Source organism: Psammomys obesus, unplaced genomic scaffold, assembly GCF_907164565.1.
Source record: "Psammomys obesus unplaced genomic scaffold, mPsaObe1.curated_primary_1811, whole genome shotgun sequence".
Classification (NCBI taxonomy): Eukaryota; Metazoa; Chordata; class Mammalia; order Rodentia; family Muridae; genus Psammomys; species Psammomys obesus.
The window spans coordinates 6,447,362-6,466,134 of record NW_026585685.1 but is presented as its reverse complement, the minus strand read 5'-3'; the positions used below and the strand labels follow the sequence as shown (position 1 = coordinate 6,466,134).

The 18,773-nt window shown below is 39.0% G+C and overlaps 1 protein-coding gene across 2 annotated transcripts in view; it reads left to right on the top strand.

Annotated features, from left to right (window-relative positions):
• Window positions 1-18,773, top strand: part of Rap1a (RAP1A, member of RAS oncogene family) — an 89,404-nt gene that overhangs the window by 50,482 nt on the left and 20,149 nt on the right. The window lies entirely within an intron of this gene.

Genomic DNA, 18,773 nt, shown 5'->3' with positions numbered 1-18,773 from the left:
CTCCTCCTCCTCCTCCTCCTCCTCCTCCTCCTCCTCCTCCTCCTTCTTCTTCGTCTTCTTCTTCCTTCTTCTTCCTTCTTCCTTCTTTCTCCTTCTTCTTCTTCTTCCCTCTTCCTCCTTCTTTCTCCTTCTTCCGCATCTGTTATACTCCTCTACCTATACTTCCTCTCCTGGTCTTCAGGTAATACATACAATACATAGTGATATCTACTCTTTACATGTCCCCCCACTCCTCAGTCTCCTTCCATCCAAAGGTGAACTTACGTACATATGAATGAGTAGAAGCAAGTTAGCATTGTGTTAGCCAGTGAACTCTGAAATCAAATTGTTTGAGTTTGAATCATGGCTTTTCTTCCTAGATGTGGACTCTTGAGCATGTTATTTATTAATTAGCTCCTATCTCCTATTGTGACTTCCTCCCACCCAGGTGATGCTGGGAATTGAACCAGTGCCTTTGCCTACATATACTAAGCAGATACATTGCTACTAAGCTATGTTCTCAGTCCTCTTAGTATGAGTTATCTATTCTAAGCACTCAGGAAGTGTTTGCTGGTATTATTTGTTGTTGTTATGTAACAAAATGTAATGTGTTGAAGAGCTAATATCATTTAAACCCTAGAGACAGGTTTGGATATGGCATCCTAGTTATTTTCTACCTAAGGCATCTAACCCGACATCCTTTTGTAGTTCCCCTTTATAATTGGGACAATAATATGTTTAATTTTTTTTTTTTTTTACTCAAAACAATGACAGAATTACTTAAATGACAGAATACTAAATAAAATTCAGTTGCTGCTGGTCACATGGTTTCAAAACTTTACTTTTTAAGGTCACAAGGAAACAGTCTATTAAAAATAAAGCTATTTCTGGGTGTAGCAGCTTATGCTTGCAATTCTAGCACTCAAGAGGCCAGAGCTCAGTGTAGGGTCAAGATAGATCTGTCTCCAAAAGTAAAAGACAGATCATTCAGAAACTTCATGACAGTGATCTTCTTGCCCCAAAAATGACTTTAAACTCTAGCTTCTTCATTTTAAGATTATAAATACATAGTTTATTTGGCAGTCCTGCTAAGGGACAGAATTAAAGTATAATGCTCCCATGGAAGTATATCTACCAGTGGATTCCAGAATTGGACATAATTTAGTTGTGCTTAGCAGAATTTAGCTAAACTGGTCAAGTGTATCTTTCATTAAAATTTTTTAAGTGTTTCGGTCAGCCTTCAAAATATTAATCTTAAGGTTTTTTAGAGTGGGGACTGGGGAGATTGACTCAGTCAGTAGCATACCTGTTCTGTAGTTATGAGGACCTGAATTGGATTCCTAGTACCCGTGTAAAAGCTAGGCTGGTAGTGTACACGTGTAGTCCTTTCTATTGGGGAATACGAAGCAGGGTCCCAGCTAATCTTGCCTAACCAGTGAGCTTCAGGTTCAGAGAGCCTGCCTCAGAGCATACTGTAGAAGTGGTAGAAGACACCAGCATTGACTTGTGTTTACATATACATATGCTGCTACACACTAAACACACACACACACACACACACACACACACACACACACACACACGGGCTTTTCAGCCTAGTTTATTAATAAATGTCTTGTTTGACTGTGCCCCATCTCCATGTCTGTCACTTAGCCATTACACTTTGTGATGATTTCCTATGTTACTAAACAGGATACAGGCATTCACTGGGCTTTGGTAGCTCATGGATCCAAGAGCACATGTTGTCCCCAAAGGCAGAGTACAGGATATTTTTGGATATGGTACTGTTCTTCCTTCTGTTAATTAGAGGCATTCTCAGCACTAGACATTTAGAAGTTACAGTCATAGACACTTGACAAAGATCATCCCTTCTGGATGAATGTTAAATCACTTTATTATGAGAAGTATGTTTTACTCTGGAGTAGTAATTTGGTTTAATGTAAAAATTACTTTTGAGGTTTTCATTTTTTAAAGATTTTTGTTTCTAGAAAACAAAATGATGTAATCTGTAACCTTGATCACCTACAATTTAAACTACTCCATTAATAATTGAGACTTTTAACACATTAAAACAAGACATATACATAAAACAAGACAATTCCTTCCTTCCTTTCCTTCTCTATCCTCCCTTCCCCTTCCTTCCTTCCTTCCTTCCTTCCTTCCTTCCTTCCTTCCTTCCTTCCTTCCTTCCTTCCTCCTCTCTCTCTCTCTCTTTCTTTCTTTTCTAGTGCTGAAGTTCAGATCTACACTTTGGTGTACAGCTGTGCCCCCAGCCCTTCAGTTTTAGTTCTTTTTTCAAGTTATCAAATCTGTCTCAGTGTAATTTGAGGTTACCAGCATATCTGCAGATTTAGTGATGCACACTTGTAAACTCATTACCCAGAAGGCTGAAGTAGGAGATGGAGTTTGAAGCCAGTCTGGGGTATATTGCAAGTCATTTCAGACAAGCAAACAAACCAGTGACAAAATCAATCTTGCCAACTCACTTCTTTTATAGCATGAAAATTCATGGTAAGAAAAACATGTCTGTTTAAAGTTATTTCACAAAAATATTTTCTTAGTTTTCTTTTAGGGATAAAAAAAATCTAGAATGAATTTTTTCCTAAATTAGATTTTATATTACTTGATACAAAACTGTCATTTTAGGACTATGTATATGGTATGGTGCAGTATTCAGCCATGCAGCACATCTCTATCAGCTCCTCTACGTCAGATCTAGAATTAGCTAGTAAGACAATGCCTTAAGATTGCTTTGCTTAACAGTGATATTAAAAGGCAGGGTCTCACTATGGGACCAGGCCAGAGGGCAATCTCAAGTATTGGTTCTCACCTTCTACCTTCCTTGAGGCAAGGTCTCCTTGTTGTTTGTCTCTGTGCAGGGCATACTAGGTAAGGTGGCTCACAAGTCTTCCAGGGGTTCTTCTCTCTCTGCCCTCCAACCTACTGTAGAAGTACTGGGATTATAGATGAATATATGACTGTTACCTGCTTTATATGGATTTAGGGGATTCAGACTCAGATCCTCATGCTTGCATGGCAAGCACTTTGCCCACTAGGCCATTTCCCCAGCTCTAGAAAAGTATATTTTATGGAAGTAATATGCTTTTATCTAAGGACAACAGTTAGCATTAACTAAGTGGAGAAGGGAGATAAAAGGCATTTCAGGAAAAAGAAGTAGCTGTGCTATTGTGCAATCTGTTGGGAAAGGCAAACATGTCAGATTATAGGAACTGAAGAGAGAATCAGGGTGCCTGGTAAGGAGTATGAGTATGAGTACAGAGCAAGATAGAGTACAAAGGGGTCAGTTGTTAAGAGCCTTAAACTTGTTCCAGGTTTAATCTTTATCCCAGGAACAAAAGGAAGCCATTTTATTTTTTAAGGAAGATGGTAATGTCAGTTTATTCTCTTGCTGTGATAAAACACAGATCAAAAGCAACATGGGAGGAAAAGATATCACAGTCCATCATTGAGGGAAGTCATGGCAGGAACGTAAGGTGGGAACCTGGAGGCAGGACATCTGGCTTTTCATTGCAGTATTGCCTCCAACCAGAGATGTCACTCACAACCAGTGATGTACAACCAGTGATCCAGCAGCTGGATTGCTCGCAGGCTCGTGCTTATTAGCTAACCTTGTTATTAAAATCCCAGGAGTACTTGTGCATGGATGGTGCTACTCACAGTGGGTTACACATCAATTAATAAAACAATCTGGCACAGACATGGCCACAGGCGAGACAATCTCGGTCATTCCTCAGTGGAGGCTTTCCTCTGAGATGACTGTAGGCTATGTCAGGTTGACAGTTCTAACTAAGACAATGACCAAAGTAAGATAGATATATATCCTGAAAAGATCATTCTGGTTGCAGTATAGAGCCAGTGTACTGTGAGATTAAGCAACAACGACTTAGTTATGAGGCTCAGAAGTACTAGAAGAGCAATAATGGCTGTTTAAGACTATTATCTTGGTAATAAAAAAGGAATAGATAGGTTTCATAGCTGAAGGATAACTGATCCTTGATCCAGGCAATTTTAATACTGCTGTCCTCGTCTCTTACTCTACCTTTTAAAAAGTAGTGACAGAGCAGAGAAGGAGCAGGAAGAATTTAAGAGCCAGTACTTCTGGGCATGACCTGGCCATTGTATGCATTACTTCACTGCAGTTGTTGTCACCTGAATAAGACTGTACAGGCATGGGCTCATCACCATTTCCTCATGCATGGAGGAGGGGCTCTTTGGACCACCTCTCAATGAGGGCCCTGTGGATAGTTAACAGGTACTGAAGGCAGGGCTGATATTTTCCTCAGTAGGAATGGATATTTTCTCATGTTTCGGTAAGTGACTGCTGTCCATGCAAGCAACCTTAATTAAACTCTAGCTACCCCCCAACAAGGGTATTAATGTTAAGAAAAAGATTATTGGGAAGAAGGGTTTCTGCAGGAGAAAGGGTGATAGGGGATGAAAATGCCCCAAACTCAGTTGTATATGTGTGAGTTAGAAGAAAAATTAAAAAAAAAAAAATGGTGACACAAAATGCAAGGCACTGCTTTGGGATGAAATTATCACTTTAGGATGGTATCTTCATAACTTCAGCTGTGCAATTTCTTCTTCAGAATATTACAAAGGAATTTTTTTAATGTAGATTCTTAACTGCTCGCTTGTGAAGATGTGTGTTGACCATATAGAATTTTTAAGCAAAGATATATTTTTATAACTGTAATCCTAAGGAACACTTAGAACTGAAGTTGTATGTTTGTGACGCATTCTTCTTTGCAAAGGCATGCAATTCTTTCACTACTTTGTGTATTCCTCTCCAAGAAAATTTTTCATTAGCGTTTAAGGTTTGAGAAACCTTGCCATAACATTTGATAACTAAAAGAATGTGTGCTCTTAATTGGCTATAACCTAGAAATGCTTATAAATATAAGGGTTCTGAAGGGAAAACTTAGGGGGCTCATGTTCAAGTGATAAGCTAAGTCCCTTTATCCCTCAGATGAAAATAACTTAATAACTTAAAAAGGCAGAAAATGTAGTGTTTTTCATCTGAGAGCTGGAAACTGTTTTAAATTTTATTATTTCTTTTTTCCTGTGGTGGTGCAGATTGATCCTGGATCTAGGCACATGCTACCTAAGCATTCCACCACTGAGCCCAGTACCAGGGTGGATATTTTAGAGGACGTGCTCTATACAGGCTTAAGAAGTGAAAGCTAGGAGAACTACCACAACCTGTTTTTGTCATGAGGCCATTTACTGAACTCTTGGGGTTGCTTACATTGTCTTGGAGACATACTGGTAGGAGACTAACTCCATTAGAAAGTGGCTCATCAGATGTGGTCCCCAACCCTGGCCAACTACAAGAAAAATTGACTGAGTTGATTTGATGGGGAGAGGTGGAGAGAGGAGCAGTTACCCCCGACATTTTATAATTATAACCCAATCTCTGTGAGATTTGCATCTCTTAGTTAGTTTGTAGATAGTTCTAAGATAATAATATGGTTTACAGTAATTCTGGCCAGAGATAGTCCCTTGACAGAAGCAAACACATGTCATAGTTGAACAAACAAAAACCTCAGTTGAGAAGGAAAAAAAGATACTGAAAACAGGGACCAACCACAACAGTAGAGGGCTGTATTGGATCCCCCATTGACTTTATACTTTATCATTATTATATATGGAACAGAATATTTTGGAAATTTTCATTTAAAATGTAAGAATGTTAGCATTATTTTATACTTAGCATTATAGAACTTCCTGCGAATCTCTCAATATTCTAATCCTTGGTACATACTAATTCAGTCAGTTCTCACAACTGAAATAGAGACCACTTGCAGATGAATATCTGAAGCACAGAATGAGGAGGTAACATGGTCATGGTTAGGAGATGAGCCGGTATGACTTTTGTGTTTAGGTTTTTAACTGTTTCACTGTGCTGCTTAAGAAAAAGAAAATGAGATGAAGAACTATTGCCATTCTCTTTGAAAGGAAAAATGATTTAGAAACTAAATGTATTTGTTTATAAATATATAAAATTGTTATATAAAACATATTTGGATAAATAAAAATAAGCTTAAATAGACAAATTATATTAGAAAACTAGTGAGCAAGAAGATATCTGAGCCTCTGCTGGCAGGTACTGTCCACTTCAAGGGAAGGAAGATTTTCTCCCTTAATCGTTCTAGGAAATTACCCTTAACCTACCCAATGGCATGTCTCTTAGCTGACCCAATCAGACCCAATCAGGTTGACCACTAAGATTAACTATCACATACAATAACATTTCGCTCAGTGAATAAATTCAATGGTAAATTATTTTATTGTCACATAATATGTTAAAGCTTTCCAGACCGCTTGTCAAACTCAACAGAAGTTTTACTGTTACCTTTGAAAATCTTTTACTTGAATATTTAGGAATTTCTAAGATTTAATCAACAAATTAGCTATCATTCAAGTGGCGTTTGTCTGTTTGTCTTTCTGTTGGGCAGGATCTCGCTCTGTAACCTTCGCTGGCCTGGAACTAGCTATGTAGGTAGACCGAGTGGCCTCCAATCCATCTTCCTCTCCCTCCTGAGTGCTGGGACTAAAGATACATGCCAACACAACCTGCCTCTTACTAAAGATCCTGACAGAGATTTATTTAGATGATATAGACGGATAAATTTCTTTAAAACAGTATAATTTGTGTTTCTAGTTAATGTGTATATAAGGAAAATGCAGAGAAATGCTTTGAACCCAAGGATTATTGGATATGCTAAAAGTTCTGTACCTGCACTAAAAGTGATGACACTAAAAGTGAGTTATAATTTATTGCTTTTCCCTTTAAAACAACAACAGAAAAACCAACAGTAACAACAACAAATACAAAACCAGACACAGTCATCAGCCTTATAGTAAAGGTTCTATTTCCTCCTCAACTAAACGGCTTGCAGAAGATTAGGTGTTCTAAGCCAATTTCCTTACGAGAACTGAGTAACAGAGCTCCAAATTATATAAGTGTAGATCTGCAGTCCAGAGTCTTAAGCACCACTGTTCCCAGACACTTTGGAGGAAGGATTCTCAACCCATAGATATCTGAAACCAAAAATGAAGAAGCAGCCTCATAAATCTTATTTAGGAATACAGAGGAAAATACTCAAGTAACTTAATTGTAGATTAAGGTGATAGTGACCACTCTTTTTGTTAAAGGGAGTTAACTCCCAAGAGTATTAAGCAACCATGAGATAGTTTTGTTGTTGGTTTGGTTTCTGTTTGTTGATAAACTGCCAGGGATTGAACCCAGAATTTTATGAATGGTATGCAAATGACCTTGCCACCAAGCTACATCCTAAGCACAAAGTACATATTTAAAAAAGTAAGAGAGACTGAAGCTTTTGCATGAGAGACCAGAGTGATAACAGAAATGTGTTTTAAAACATTAGAAAAAGAAGACTGCTTTACTTCAAAGGAATACATACAGAGACTGAGAAAGAAATTAAAAAAAAAAAAAACCTTCAAATGTTTGAAGTATAGAAGTGGAGGAGGAGTTCTCTTTGTTTTATTTATAGCAGTAGGCAAAACTGAAACCAGCTAGTGGCCACTGCAGGGCCCAGAGCGGTGGAAGGAACTTCTGACCGTTCAGCTGCTCAGAAGTGGAGTGGAGTGTTGTGTGAAGTAGAGTTCGGAGGAGGCTCCATGACCCTGTCTAACTCTGGTTTTAGTGGCTTGTTAGTAAAAAAGTTCTTCCATTTTAATTTTAACATTTAAAGCAGGAAAAGGCAAAAAGAAAAAAAAAAACTGTGTTTTCTACATCTAAGTATATATTTTCTAGATGTTGTATTTGCCAACATGGACTTCCCATAAAATAAATGTTCACTATATGTAGTTTACAAATTGGTCTTAGGGCTTCTTTTCATTGTGTTGTGACTACTGACCTCTTTTGCATTATTCACAATATCTTTGTTTATTTACCACTCTCTTGTTTGTAAGTGAGAGTGCAGTGAAAGCACTGAACCGGGCCATCCTATGGGTAGGAAGAAAGGTTTAATGGGGGAGCCCCTGAGAGTAGAGGACAGCAGTGTGCTGGAAAGTAAGCAGATTTCATAAGTAGTTAGCAAGGATGGGGTTTGGAGGTGTAGGGGTGTGTGTGTGTGGGGGGGGGTCTTTGAGCTGATACAGGCTGAGGCGGTAGACCATTGTGGGCAGATAAAGGAGGTAGTGATATTGCTGGTAAATAGACACCTGCCTAACAGAGATTTTTGAGGATTGCATAGTTTAAGCTTCTGGTTACCCAATATAGCAGTCCTGTTACCAGGCTAGAATCCTTCTATTGAGGACAGTGTCACAAACACTACCATTTTGGGGGTCCAGTTTGGACCTAATTATTGATTTTTCAGCTTGTGAGTCTGGTTAAATGAATTTTGTTTGTTTGCTTTTTGCTTTTTGTGTGTGTGTGCGTGCGTGTGTATGTGTGAGTGCACGTTTTTAATTTATTGGGTAGATGTAGGTGTGTGTAGGGTACAAGTATGCTTGTTATCTGTTAGAGTTAGATGTTGATGTCAGATGTGGGCATTTATTGTTTTCCATCTTACTTAGAGGGGACATAGATTTCCACTGGACTTGGAACTCACTTTGTGAAACTGGTTGGCCAGGCAGCCCTTCAACTACTTGCTTCTCGCCCCTCCCAAGCTCCCTTCTGCCCACCCCCCGCCTCACTGGTCCTGGAGTTACAGGCAGACACCACCAGACCCATATCACCATATTTGACTTGTTACCTGTGCGTGCTGGGAATATCGTAAGTTCAGGCCCTCAGGCTCCTGCAGCACACCCTTTATCACTGAGCCATCCCTTAGCAACTAGTTTGTATTACGTGTTCTATGGTTGTTTAGGCTTGAAAATTTTCTATGTATATAGAGAAATGCTTATTATCATTATCTTTTTCACAAGCAAAAGGAAAACTTTTATATAACAAAGCCAATCCTCAGAAAATCAGTAAATCTTTGTTAATGATCAAAACCCTCATGATTCATTCCCTCTTCTAAAATATTCTTTTTTTATAATTTATTTTTATTTTTATGTTCATTGGTGTTTTACTTTCATGTATGTCTGTGTGAGAGTGTCAGAAGCTCTGGAATTACCGGCAGGGGTGAGCTGCCAAGTGGGTGGTGGGAATTGAACCCTGGTCCTCTGGAAGAATAGCCAGTGCTCTTAATCACTGAACCATCTCTCTAACCCAAATATTATACTCTTAAGATACAGCTTTGAGAATTCCGTTTCCAATACATGAGAACAGCTGATACTCAAACCACAGCACGCTACTACTACATGTGCCCTGTCTGTGTCCTTTTCTTCTGCACTCTGGGCTCAGTTTATAAACTCAGTAACTTACTCTTATTTTAAACCATGCTTCCCTCTTCATCCTGTCTACCAACTTTTTATATAGATAACCATGTTTTATAAGATGCCAATAGGTCTTTTAAAGTAAACATTATAACCTCGAAAAGTTTTGAAACATTTATTTTAAAGCCTTTCACAGGGTCTCTTAACTGCTTCTTTAGATTTCCTTCTCTTAAATGTTTTTGTCTCTCAAATAGTTTTCTCAGATTTGCAGTTGTCATTTCTCATCTAAATGAAATCAGCCCTCCACCTCTGAGGAGCTTGCTTAGTTTACACGTAATGTGTTAAAATGAATAGAACACATCTGTCTGTTACTCCTGTTCCAGGACTCCACTAACCTCTTCTGCTTTCCTTCGATACTACACACATGTGGTGCACAGATGCACATGCAGACAAAACATCCTTACACATAAAATAAAAAGAAATCTTTTTAAAATGAGGATAATTGGGATAAAATGATGATACTGAGAATGTTGTGTGAATTTAAAATATTAAGGCATATAAAGTGCTTAACACAATATTTTGTACACGGTAGACAGACAGTAATCATTGAAGTTAATAATTTTTTTAATGTTCTGTTTTAACATTTACCCTTTTCTTGTCCAGTCCGACAGATATATTAGTATTTCCTCTGATGAACTGGAGCAGGAATTAGGAAAAATTTCCTTTAAGGAGCCACATAGTTAATGTTTAATGTTTTTTTTTTTTTTTTTTTTTAGGCCATATAGTTTGATGAAATGAATTGGCATGCTGTACCTTTAGGTTCTGAACTCATTGCTCGCTTCAATCAACCATGAATAAAAAATATTTAGAAAAAAGTTTTTTTCAGTACTGAATGTGTGCAATATTTTTCTTGTTATATCATACCTTAAATAACACATAAGGGTTATGACTTCTATAACATTTACATTTTCTTAAAACTGGTCATAATATTGACTTTTATTAGGTGTTACAAGTAATCTAGAAATGATTTAAAGTATATAGGAGGATATATGTAGTTTATATGCAGTTATTGTGGTATATAAGAACTTGAGCATCTGTGGGTTTTGGTACATAGTGAGCATAAAAAGTGTTCTGAGACCCAGTCCACCACTTAACAGCACATGGCTCCTTTCCCCTCCTCTCCAGCTTCTGTATACACTTCCTTTACCAAGTGTGCTCTTCTGGAGAGTATTAGAAACTACAGAAATGAAGGTTTCAAGAATGCTTTCAATGAGATAATAGTTACAGAGTTTCATATTAGAAAACTGTAGTTTTCATTATGTTACACTATTAAAGTAGTTGTTTGTTTTAGAATGTTAAATCTTGTCATGGTTTCTGTATGCATTTCCTCATCTCTGAAACATGCTATGGCCACTTGCCAGAATTTTGTTCCATTTTGTTTTACAATGCTGAGAATCCAACCCAGAGCTATATGCCATATATTCAAAGAGTGAGCTCCAGTTTCTGCCCCACTTAGCAGTTTTAAAATACTGGCTCAGGTGTGGTGGTGCATGCTGTTAATCATAGCACTTGGGAGACAGATGTATGTAGATACCTGAGTTTGAGGCCAGCCTGGTCTACAGTGAGTTCCAGGACAGCCAGGGGTACATAATAGAGAGACTCTGTCTCATAGACAGACAGACAGAGAGAGAGGAGGAGAGAGGGAGAGAGAGAATATCAAGGCAAAAGCAGGCAGATCTCTGTTGAAGGCTAGCCTTGTCTACATAGCCAAGGCTGCATAGTGAGATTGTCTATAAATGAATGAGTGAATAAGGTTAAAGATAATAAGCAGTTGCAAGGAGAGTACCTTTGGGGACTCTACTGTTAAAGTTTAGCTCAAATGTTTAAAATTTCTCATCCTATTCAAATACCTGGTTTCCTTTAATGAATTTTATATTTTAGGTTCAATTTGCAAGAAAAACTTACCTCTGTGGTTCTTTAGTATATGTGTCTTTAAAATACAGAAAACAAATTTAGAGCTTATTTGCTTTGTAGAGACAAGCAAGTTACATTATTTTATAAGACTAGTTTTACTAAAGGAAGAATGGAAAAAAAAATACAGCTTGAACCATAACGTTAAGCAGTCAAGATTAACCTAAAACTTGAATAGAGTGCCATGTTTGTCCTGTCCTTTGTATTTGTCAGTAGTCGTTGCCAAAGTACAATATTTTCTGATGCTTGTTGGGAGTGCAGGACACAAGAGCTGTCCATAAAAAGACATAGTTTGCATGGAAGAATAAAGTGTTTTTCTTACTTGGCAGAAATGTGTTAGAAGTGACTCCCTTTAGAAAAAAAGTATTAAATCTAGTTACTCTTATATTAAATCTTGTTACTAATCTAGTTACTGGTAAGTTGTATGTATATGCTTGTTGTACAAGCTGTTCTGTTTTTATAGATGTGCCACTGTGTGTGTGTATTCACAACCCATGTTCTGTAAGTACAGCATGTGAAAAATAAAAAAAAGTTGGATATCTTAACTGTTTTGTTAAGGAACCGAAGCTAAATATTTTGTTGTTGGAGAATTCTCCCCAAGTAATTTGATCGTCTATGAATACTTTCCCTAATTCCTGTTTCCCTAGAAAATCAAGAGGCATTTGTGGAATATAAACAAGTTCACTATTTGCTGTGTTGTGACTACCTCATGAGAGACATGTTAGAAAGCTAGTGAGTTCACATACTGTCATGATCACCATAATCCCTTAAGAAGCATAAGGATAGAGCAGTCTTTGTGCCCAAATGCTCCCGTATTTAGCCATCAGCATTGTTCCCAGGTACATGAGAGAACCACCCAGTACATACAGAGGCTACCTACATAAGTTTGTCCAGCAGAAACTTATCATACCTCACCTTTTTTTACTGTCTCTATGATATGTAGTTACTGTCAACCCTCTTCCTTAGCTTTCCTCACTTTTCACTGAATGTTCTTTGGTTGATTTCATCTACTGCTGTAGTTTTTAATTGCTACCATTTTTGTGGGCTCTTCCAAACTTGAGTTTTAAAAATAGCTATCAACTCCCGTGTTCATGGCTTGGCAGAATTAACATAGTAAAAATGGCCATCTTACCAAAAGCAATCTACAGATTCAATGCAGTTCCCACCAAATTACCAACACAATTTTTTACAGACCTTGAAAGAAAAATTCTCAGCTTCATATGGAATAACAAGAAACCCAAAATTGCTAAAACAATCCTCTACAATAAAAGATCTTCTGGAGGTATCTCCATCACTGATCCCAAGCTGTATTATAGAGTAACAGTAATAAAAGCTGCATGGTACTGGCATAGAAACAGAATGGTGGATCAGTGGAATCAGATAGAAGACCCAGAAATAAACCCACACACTTACGGACACCTGATCTTTGACAAAGATTCCAAAGCATGCAATGGAAAAAAGATAGCATCTTCAACAAATGGTGCTTGTCTAACTGGATGTCTACATGTAGAAAAATGCAAATAGATCCATACTTATCACCCTGCACAAAACTAAAGTCCAAGTGGATCAAAGACCTCAATATAAAACCAGACACACTAAAACTGTCAGAAGAAAAAGTGGTGAAGAGCCTGGAATTCATTGGCACAGGAGACAACTTCCTGAACAGGACACCAACAGCACAGGTTCAGAGCAACAATCAATAAATGGGCCTCATGAAACTGAAAAGCTTCTGTAAAGCAAAGGACACTGTCGTCAAAACAAAACGACTGCCTACAGATTGGGAAAGGATCTTCACCAACCCTATATCTGACAGAGGGCTAATAACCAGTATATATAAAGAACTCAAGAAGTTAAACAGCAATAAATCAACTAATCCAATTAAAAAATGGGTACAGAGCTAAACAGAGAATTCTCAATAGAGGAACATCGAATAGCAGAGAAACACTTAAATTTTCAGCGTCCTTAATCATCAGGGAAATGCAAATGAAAACGACCCTGAGATTTCACTTACACCCATCAGAATGGCTAAGATGAAAAACTCAAGTGACAACACATACTGGAGAGGATGTGAGAAAGAGGAACCCTTCTCCACTGCCGGTGGGAATGTAAACCTGTACAACCACTTTGGAAATCAATCTGGCGCTTTCTTAGACAATTAGGAGTGGTGCTTCCTCATGATCCAGCTATACCACTCCTAGGCATATATCCAAAAGATGCTCAAGTATACAGCAAGGACATCTGCTCAACCATGTTTGTAGCAGCTTTATTTGTAACAGCCAGAACCTGAAACAGCCCAAATGCCCCTCAGTTGATGAATGGATACAGAAATTGTGGTACATCTACACAATGGAGTATTACTCAGCAATAAAAAACAAGGAAATAATGAAATTTGTAGGTAAATGGTGGGATCTGGAAAAGATCATCCTGAGTGAGGTATCCCAGCAGCAGAAAGACAGATGGTATAATACTCACTCATAAGTGGATATTAGACATATAATATAAGATAAACATACTAAAATCTGTATACCTAAGGAAGTTAATCAAGAAGGAGGACTCTGGCTAAGATGCTCAATCCCCATTCAGAAAGGCAAAGAGGATGGACATTGGAGTAGGGAGAAAACAGGGAACAGGACAGGAGCCTACCACAGAGGGCCTCTGAAAGGCTCTACCCTGCAGGGTATCAGAGCAGATGCTGAGACTCATAGCCAAACTTTGGGCAGAATGCAGGGAATCTTATGAAAGAAGTGGGAGATAAGACCTGGAGGGGACAGGAGCTCCACAAAGAGAACAACAGAACCAAAAAGTCTGGGCACAGGGGTCTTTTCTGAGACTAATACCCCAGCCAAGGACCACTCATGGAGATGCCCTGGAACCCCTGCACAGAGGTAGCCCATGGCAGTTCAATGTCCAAGTGGGTTCCATAGTAATGGGAACAGGAACTGTCTCTGACAGGAACTGATTGGCCTGTTCTTTGGTCACCTCCCCCTGAGGGGGGAGCAGCCTTACCACGCCACAGAGGAAGACAGTACAGCCACTCCTGATGAGATCTGATAGACTAGGATCAGAGGGAAGGGGAGGAGGACCTCCCTTATGAGTGGATTGGGAGGGGAGGAGAGAGGGAGCTATAGGGGGGCTACAAAGTGAATAAACTGTAATTAATAAAAGTTAAAATAATTTAAAAAAATAGCTATCAAATTCTGTTACATGCTTTTTCCAGAAGAATTTCAAATTTCTCCAAACAACAAACCTGCTTCACTTGCAAGTGTCCTATCAGACACTTTTTTTTTTTTTCCTCAAGCTAGATAACTTAGACATTTCTTTAGCCTTTCTTCTTTCTCAAAAAATCACCTCTGGTCAGTTAGAACCTTCAGAGAAGCACTTCCCCCTTCTCAGCCCTAGTGCTGCTGTATAGGTCTTCATTAGTTCTCACTGCGCTACTGATGTGGCTTTCTAACTCCTTCACTGCTGATCTGTTCTTTCCTCAGTCCATGTTATATAATATAAATGTAACCATAATGACATGAAGAAAAATCACTGTGTCAGGGCTGGAGAGGCGGCTCAGAGGTTAAGAGCACCGGTTGCTTTGCAGATAACCCAGGGTTGGCTTACAACCATCTGTAACTCCAATTCTGGGGAATCGGGTGCTCTCTTCTGGCTCTGTGCACACCAGGCACTCATTTGGTACACAGACATGCAAACAAGCAGAACACCCTTGCACATAAAAAGTGAAACGTAAAGAAAACAAAACACTATTTTCTCCCTCTGGGGAACTAGATACAATGTAAACTATAATAGGACAGGTGTCTTTGCAAGTCTGTGTTGAGCTTCACATTCTATAACTTCTGTTTGTGGGACAGGATTTCACTATGTAGCCCTGGCTGGTATTAAACATACTATGTAGATCAGACTGGTCTCAAACTCACAGAGCTCTGCCACATGACTGCTGGAGTTAAAGATGTGAGCAACCCCACCAGCCATAGCCATTTTTTTTAAAAGCTGTATGTTGAAAAATATGAAAAATATCACTAAGGGGATTGTTAGATTTTCTGCCAAAGTGTAAAATTTCTGAGGTATCTAGTGAATGCCTGCTGTTTCACCAAAAAAAAAAAACAACAACAAAAAAGAACCCTATTTCCTATCACCATGTGAGTCCTGGTACTTGAGCAGCATATAGGTCTCATATGTTTTCCTTTATCTCATGTAGTTCAATCTACATTCTTGTTAGTCTTTTTGATACATTTCAAAGAGTATATTATCAAATGAATTGCTCTTGATAGTACGTGGAGTTTAATCATGCTGAGAAAAAACACTGAATAGAACATGCACCTAGACCAGAAAGACTAGATACACTGGCAATACCCATCTGCTCCCTGTAAGTCATTGAGTGAGAGTTTGGCTTACTATTGGTTCCAGACTCAAGTCATCCCTCTGAAGATTTCTGGAATTGTCATTGCCTCACTCCCTTTCCTCTGGTGTATTTCCAAAGCTGTTTGAATTCATTCTCCCCATAGCACAACCTGAAAATTATCTTCAGAGAGAAAGCCAAGGAGCTGTGAGTCACTTCATGTCTTTTTTATTCACATGCTACCATCCTTCATTGTTTATTTTCTGCTGCCTAAATAATTATCTCTCTCTTTTTTTTTTTTTTTTTTTTTTTGCCCAGTGTTCTAGCAATTTCCATAGTGTGAAGAGTGTTACCTTTGTTATTTCATATTGGCCATTAGAAATTATTTTCTGGCTTTTACTTTGTAAGATAAGCTTATATAATCCATTTGCAGCTTTTTGGATCTTAGGGAGTGCTTACGAATCCCTGCAGATAATGGTTAACAATGTCTTTTCATCTACTATTTATATTTTAAGAATTTTCTACCCAGCAGGGTATTAAAGCTGATGCTGAGACTCAGCCAAACTTTGGGCAGAGTGCAGGGAATCTTATGAAAGAAGGGGAAGATAGACCTGGAAGTGTCTGGAGCTCCACAAGGAGAACAGCAGAACCAAAATACTGGGCCTAGTGATCTTTTCTGAGACTGATACTCCAACCAAGGACCATTCATGGAGATGACCTGCACCCCCTACACAGAGGTAGCCTGTGTCAGCTCAGTCTCCAAATGGCACCCTAGTAAGGGGAACAGGGAATGTCTCTGACATGAATGAACTCAGTGGCTGGCTCTTTGATCACCTCCCCCTGAAGGGGGAGCAGCCTGACCAGTCCACAGAGGAAGACTATGAAAGACAATCATGATGAGACCTGATAGGCTAGAGTCTGATGGAAGGGAAGGAGGTCTTCCATTATCAGTGGACTAGGGAAGGGGCATGGGAGGAGAAGAGGGAGGGAGGAAGGGTGGGATTGGGAGGAAATGAAGGTGGGGCTACAGCTGGGATACAAAGTGAATAAATTGTAATAAATAAAAAATTATATTAAAAAAGAATGTTCAAACTGACATTTTACACAGTTCAGCTGTAATATAGTAATGAATAAAGTATTACAGAACTACTATATGTTTTAGGCAAGTAAAATAGCATGTAAATTATATTAATACACATAAAATTATAGTTTTGCAAATAATTAGGTTCATAGTTTTTAATTTTTAATTTCTTTTTTTTTATTTTATTTTTCTTTTTAGTTACATTTTGTTAACTCTGTGTCCCAGCTGTATCCCGCTCCCTCATTCCCTCCCCAACCCCACACTCCCTCCCTGGTCTCCTCCCTGCCCCTTTCCAAGTCCCCTGATAGGGGAGGACCTCCTCCCCTTTCATCTGACCCTGTTTTATCAGGTATCTTCAGGGCTGGCTGTAAAGTCCTCCTCTGTGGCCTAACAGACTGCTCCTCCCCTGGGGTGGGGGTCAAACAGCCTGCCCTTGAGATCCTATTAGAAATAGTCCGTGTTCCCCTTACTTTGGAAAACTACTTGGTTACTGAGCTACCACAGGCCACATCCGAGCAGAAGTTCTAGGTTATATCCATAGATGGTCCTTGGTTGAGTGTCAGTCTCAGAAAAGACCCTGTGCCCAGATATATTTGGTCCTTGTGGAGCTCCTATCCTTTCCATATCATACTAACTTCCCTTCTTTCATATGATTCCCTGCACTCTGCCGAGGGTTTGGTTATGAGTCTTAGTGTCTGCTTTGAAACACTGCTAGGTAGAGTCTTTCAGTAATTTTTAATTTCTTTTTTTACAATTTATTCATTATATATCCCAATTGAAGCCCCCTCTTTCAACTCCTCCCAGTTCCACCCAACCTATGTTCATTCTCCCTCCCCACCCCCTTCCTCTAGTCCACTTAAAGGAGGACTTCTCCTCCTCTGCCATCCGCCTATAGCTTATCAAGTCTCATCAGGACTGCCTGGATCCTCTTCCTCTGTGGCCTAACAATGCTGCATCACCAGGAGCAAGGGGTCAAAGAGCAGGCAACCGAGTTCCTGACAGAGGCAGCCTCCTGCTCCCCTTACTCAGGAACCCACACAGAGACTGAGCTACCAGTTGGCTACATCTGAGCAGGGGCTGTAGATCCTCTTCATGCATGGTCCTTGGTACATCAGTCTCTGCAGGACCACCTGGGGAAAAATCTAACCCAAGAAAGCTAACTACACTTAGAAAACACAGGAAATAAATAAACCTCACTACCGCAAAACTGAAAGTAGCTGAGCACACAAACACATTACCACAACCAACATCAAAATAAAAAGATCCAACAGTCTCTTGTCATTAGTCTCTCTCAACATCAGTGGACTTAGCTCTCCAATAAAAAGACACAGGCTAACAGAATGGATGCATAAACAAGACCCAGCATTCTGTTGCATACAAGAAACACACCTCCATCCCAAGATAGCTCTTTACCTGAGAGTAAAGGGCTGGAAGATGGTTTTCCAAGCAAATGGATCCAAGAAACAAGCAGGAGTAGCCATTCTAATATCTAATACAATAGACTTTCAGCCAAAATTAATCAAAAGAAATGGGGAAGGTCACTTCATACTCATCAAAGGAAAATTCCCCCAAGAAGACATCTCAATTCTGAACATCTTTGCCCCAAATACAAGGCACCCATATTTGTTTAAAAAAAAAAAAAAAAGAAGAAGAAGAAGAAAGGAAGGAAGGAAAGAAAGAAAGAAAGAAAGAAAGAAAGAAAGAAAGAAAGAAAGAAAGAAAGAAAGAAGAAAGAAAGACATTAATAAAACTTAAACCACACATAGATCCCCACACATTAATAGTGGGAGACTTCAACACCCCATTCCCTTCAAAGGACAGGTCAACAAAACGGAAACTAAACAAAGAAACGGATGTCATGAATCAAATGGACCTAACAGAACTTTTCATCCAAACACCTCATGGAACCTCCTCAAAATAGACCATATAGTTGGTCACAAAGCAAGCCTCAACAAATACAAGATTAAAATAATCCCTTGTATCCTATCAGACCACCATGGACTAAACATGGTTATAGTTTTAAGGCTGTATTGACTTTGATTTCCTTCCTTCCTTCCTTCCTTCCTTCCTTCCTTCCTTCCTTCCTTC